Source organism: Phacochoerus africanus, chromosome 1 (genome assembly GCF_016906955.1).
Source record: "Phacochoerus africanus isolate WHEZ1 chromosome 1, ROS_Pafr_v1, whole genome shotgun sequence".
In the NCBI taxonomy this organism is placed as follows: domain Eukaryota; kingdom Metazoa; phylum Chordata; class Mammalia; order Artiodactyla; family Suidae; genus Phacochoerus; species Phacochoerus africanus.
Genome location: NC_062544.1, coordinates 171,134,465 through 171,140,083, shown reverse-complemented (window position 1 = coordinate 171,140,083; position 5,619 = coordinate 171,134,465). Strand labels below are relative to the sequence as shown.

Here is a 5,619-nt window from a genome sequence, read left to right as displayed (position 1 = left end):
GCAGGAATGCGCCTGCGTGTTCCGGCGCCCGCGCACGCTCTGGGAGGGAGAGCTGACCTGTTTCACGGTCCTGACCCACCATCTTGGATGTTTGCAGAGGCTCTGGGATAGAGTGAGATGATTAGGGAGGGGCCTAAACAGCTGGTGGGACGTCAACGTAGCCTATTAATTATAGCTCCTGACTACACCTGAGTTCTACAAACACTTTCATGTAATTCGGACATTTATCTCCCTGAGGCACTTAGGGACAGCTGTTTTACAGCTTTGATTCACTTGTGGGAGATACAAGAGAAAGCCTACGCCTTAAGATACATAATGTTTCACTCTTTGGTTGCGTGCTGCAGCCTTTTGTTTAAACTTGCAATATTGCTCTCGCCTAGAAGAATTTTTTTTGAAGACCTTTGGAAATCTTCAAATACAAGAAAATAATTACCTTAACTTGTCAACGACCTTTAACAATTACTTGCATTTGGGTATCTTAATTCTGTATAGCTCTAACCACTTCTCCACCAGAGAAGAAAATACCAGACATATTACCTCATCTATAGATTTTTAAAAGCATGTATCTCTAAAAGATATTCTTTTGGTGGTATTCTTGACCACAATACAATACCACCTTAAAAAAATTATTACTTAGTACCAAAATATCCACTGTTTAAATTTCCTGTCTTAATGTTTATTTTTTATTGTTCATTTGTTCAAATCGGGACCAAAATTAAGTCTCAAAATTAATAAATGTCAGTCATTCTGGATCATTTAGCCCAGGTATTACAGTTATAAAATACATCAGTTATGAGTTCAAGAAACAGTAAGTTCTCAATAAATGCGTATTCCTATAGTTCCTAATAGCCAATAACTTGAATGTAAGCACATGAACAGAAATTATTTCCTAGGACTTCATATTGCAGCTCAGCAGGTTAAGAACCAACTAGTATCCATGAGGAGGCTGGTTCAATCCCTGGCCTTGCTTAGTGGGTTAAGGATCCGGCATTGTGGTGAGCTGTGGTGTAGGTCTCAGATCCAGCTTGGATCTGGCTTGCTGTGGCTGCAGCGTAGACTTGCAGCTGCAGCTCTGATTCAACCCCTAGCCTGGGAACCTCCATATGCTGCAAGTGCGGCCCTGAAAAGAAAAAAAAAAATGTTTTCTAGTTTCCTCGGAGTTCTCTTGTGGCACAGTGAGTTAAGGGTTGGTTTTATCCCTGCAGGGGCTTGGGCTACTGGGTTTTATCCTTGGTCTGGGAACTTACATATGCTACAGGCACAGCCAAAACAAAGAAAAAAATTGTTTCCTAATTTAAGGATATAAAGTCAAAACACTTTATAATAGGGAGTTCGCGTTGTGGCTCAGTGGTTAACGAATCCGACTAGGAACCATGAGGTTGTGGGTTCGATCCCTTGCCTTGCTCAGTGGGTTAAAGATCCGGCATTGCCGCTCGGATCCTGAGTTGCTGTGGCTCTGGCTCCAATTGGACCCCTAGCCTGGGAACCTCCATATGCCACCGGAGCAGCCCAAGAAATGGCAAAAAGACAAAAAAACAAACAAACAAAAAAACCCCACTTCATAATAGTTGATTTCAGCTCAAACTTTAAGTGACTAAAAAGAAATCATATTTTAGAAAAAGAACTGCAAAACCAAAGCCTACAAATGTTTTAAGTAATCACACTGATAGTGATACTATTTTGTTTGTATTATTATTTGAAACTGAGTCTTCCTAAAAAACTGAGTTCTCCTAATGATTAAACTAACTAAAGCTTTATTCTGTTTCTTGTCCTGCCTCTCTGTTCCCCTAAGGGTTGAGGAGTATCAAAGTGCAGATTGAAACTGAGCAAAACCATTTAGTGCCCCTCCCATGTACAAAAGCCCATCTGTGTCCTCTATTTCTTGTTTGTGGAAAAAAGACTTTAGTCTCCTAGGCTGAAGTTCCAAAGAGCAGACTCAAGCAATTACTAACTAAAGTGAGGTAATGCAGAAACAAAGAAATCAGTCAAGTGAAAAAAGTAATAGCAACAGAGTTAGAGGACTCCTGAAGGAATATTTAATAATCCCATGCCTCACTCTCTGTTGTTCTGTAGAAACTAAGTCCCCTCCCATCCAGGTAGAAGATGGTGACGACATTCTGGCCATAAGGATATAGACCCCAGACTGGTTGGAACCAGAAGGTTGATGATTAAGTTTCCCCAAACATCATCCTGACCACCAATCAACCAGAAGAAAGTCCACAAGCTGGTCACGTACCCTGCAACTGTCATCCCAATTCTGGCTTCAAAAGCCCTTCCCTGGAGTTTCCACTGTGGCACAGCAGGTTATCCTTCATTGTCTTTGCAGCAACTCGGGTTCTACTGAGGCAAGGGTTCCATCCCTGGCCCCAGGAACTTCCATATGCTGCGGGTATGGACAAAAAAAATAAAAGTAAAAGCCCTTTCCTGAAAGCCATAAGGAAGTTCAAGTCTTTTGAGTATTACCTACCTATTCTTCTTGCTTGGTGCCCTGCAATAAACACTGAACTTTTCTTACCACAACCTAGAGTAAGTAGATTGGCTTCGCTGCTCATGGGGCTCATGGGCCCAAGTTCCACTCAGTAACACATTCTAAGACTATTGCATGTAATGTGGTAAAACAAAGCAGGACCCTGAGGGGCCCTCTTGATCACAAAAACCTTTTTGTGTCCCCCATTTCTAATTTGTAGGAAATACGTTTCATTCAGCTTCCTTGGCTTTCCTTGCGTTCCAAAGGGCAGATTCAAATAGGGGAGAAAGGGAATGCAGAAACAAGGGAGAAGCAGTCAGGAAACAATAGTGTAGACCTGCAGCAGGGTCAGGTCCACAACAAGTTCTCAGTGACAGTAGGATAAAGCAAATGAGTGATTATATTGCTATCAATGAGAATTGAACTTTTAGAGCAGGAGGAAGGAAACAGATTTAGGTTAATGTATTAAAATCATGAGAAAAGGAGTTCCCTGATGGCCTAGTGATTAAGTCTTGCCACTGCTGTGGCTCAAGTTATTGCTGTGGCTCAGATTCGATCCCTGACCTGGGAAATTTTGCATTCCAAGGATGTGGCCAAAAAAAAAAAACAAAACAAAAGACTTCATGAGAAAGTGTTACCTAATACAAGTTCCTGTGCCCAAACCGCCAACGTGATAGTATTTGAAGGTGGGGCATCTGGGAGATAATTAGGTTTAGATTAGGACATGAGGCTAAGACCCACAGATGCACACAAATAAGGGGTCATGTGAACACAGAGCAAGATGGCAGCCATCTGCTAGCCAGGAAGAGGGCCTCATCAAGAACCAAATTGGCCAGCACCTTGATCTTACACTCTTCAGCCCCCATAATTACATGAAATAAAGGTCTCTTGTTTAAACCACACAGTCTATGGCATTTGATTATAGCAGGCTGAGCTAAAACAGTGAAGAATTATTATGTCTCTAGCTCAGGTGTTCTTCTGATTGAATTGGTCTAGGATAGGGCTGGGCACCTGCACATTTAAGTTTCCTCAGACCATGTAGGAGAGTCTAGTGCACTAGACTTGAAGTCTCTTAGGGTATAAACTGAGGTGTTATTTGCCTTCAGATCTACAGAGAACCCAGCAAATTGCCATGAACGTGGAAGTTACTTACATTTTTATTGCAGTGAACAGTAGTGGAAAAATTGGCAAGTGCTAAAAGGTAATTTGTCAACATGTTAAATTTCAACTTATTGATTTATGCTGAAAATTAAGTGGTAACACGGTACTGGAAAGAGACGGAAAGTACACAGGTATTTGGGAATCCTTTAAGTGCATGTGGTAGCTAATTATGAAAAAATATCCACGTGGCTCTTTTGCTAAGGCCTGTGGTGCCAGTAGGATGGGCAAGTGTCACAATCTTCCTACTGCCAGGAAGCTCTGTAGCCACCGACGGGACCAGAAGTGGCATGATAAACAGTACAAGAAAGCCCATTTGGGCACAGCCCCGAAGGCCAACCCTTTTGGAGGCATTTCTCATGCCAAGGGAATTGTGCTTGAAAAAGTAGGGGTTGAAGCCAAACAGCCAAATTCTGGCATCAGGAAATGTGTCAGGGTTCAGCTAATCAAGAATGGCAAAAAAAATCACAGCCTTTGTATCCGATGATGGTTGTTTGAACTTCATTGAGGAAAATTATGAAGTTCTGGTTGCTGGATTTGGTCACAAAGGCCATGCTGTTGGTGACATTCCTGGAGTCCACTTTAAGGTTGTCAAAGTAGCCAAGTCTCTCTTTTGGCCTTATACAAAGGCAAAAAGGAGAGACCAAGATTATAAGTTTTGATGGGAAAAGCAGGATAGTAATAAATTTTCATAAGTCAAAAAAAGGGAAAAATATCCATGTGTAGTTAATACACAATATTTTCGAGGCCTCAATTAAAAGTATTGGGTACAAAGTATATTAACATAATCAGCTAAAACTGGATTTAAAAACAATATAGAGAGGAGTTCCTGTCGTGGCGCAGTGGTTAATGAATCCGACTAGGAACCATGAGGTTGCAGCCTTGCTCAGTGGGTCGGGGATTCGGCGTTGCCGTGAGCTGTGGTGTAGGTCTCAGATGCTGCTTGGACCTCGCATTGCTGTGGCTGTGTACAGCTCCGATTTGACTCCTAGCCTGGAAACCTCCATATGCCATGAGAAGCGGCCCTAGAAAAGGCGAAAAAAAACCCCAAAAAACAACAACAAAAAACCCCACAAAGAAACAATATCTAGAGAACATAAACTGTATGGAAAAACATTATTTGGACCCAGTGTATTCATTTTATGGTCAAAGGTGAGTAAGAAATAAAGAATTCAGGAGTTCCCATCCTGGCTCAGTGGTGACCGAATCTGACTAGGAACCATGAGGTTGCGGGTTCGATCCCTGCCCTTGCTCAGTGGGTTAAAGATCCGGCGTTGCCGTGAGCTGTGGTGTAGGTTGCAGAAGCGGCTCGGATCTGGTGTTGCTGTGGCTCTGGTGTAGGCCGGCAGCTACAGCTCTGATTAGACCCCTAGCCTGGGAACCTTCATATGCCGCGGGAGCGGCCCAAGAAATAGCAAAAAAAGAAAAAAAAAGGAAAAAAAAAGAAATAAAGAATTCAGTAAAAAATTTGATTGAGCAGCAAGTTATCTTATGGGGACTTCTTCATAATATTAATAAAGTGCATACGTTAAAATGACCCCTAGCATTGATTCTTCCTCTTCTGGTAATGGTACTTCAGTATCTCTTTGAAGGATTGGCCAAAATTCATTGTACACAATTTTGGTAGGATTGTCAATTAAGATGCCAAAAGCTTTCCCAGCCAGATCTGTGACTATGCTTAAAGCAAAAAACTGTTAAAGCCAGTTAACTCTGGTAAAACCATGCCAGTCTGTTAATTGCAATATTTTGCCACTACTCTTTTCCCCTTAAGTTAGAGGGAGTTCATTTCCATTGCTTGTAAACCAAGAATCCATGTCTTGGCTATTGTGATTAGTGCTGCGATGAGCATGCGGATGCATGTGTCTTTTTTAAGGAAAGTTTTGTCTGGATATATGCCCAAGAGTGGGATTGCTGGGTCATATGGTAGTTCTATGTATAGATTTCTAAGGTACCTCCATACTGTTCTGCATAGTGGTTGTACCAGCTTACATTCC

General features: G+C 41.9%; 1 pseudogene; it reads left to right on the top strand.

Annotated features, from left to right (window-relative positions):
- Nucleotides 1-3,848: 3,848 nt before the first annotated feature.
- LOC125110753 (40S ribosomal protein S23-like) lies at nucleotides 3,849-4,280 on the top strand (annotated as a pseudogene).
- Nucleotides 4,281-5,619: the final 1,339 nt, after the last annotated feature.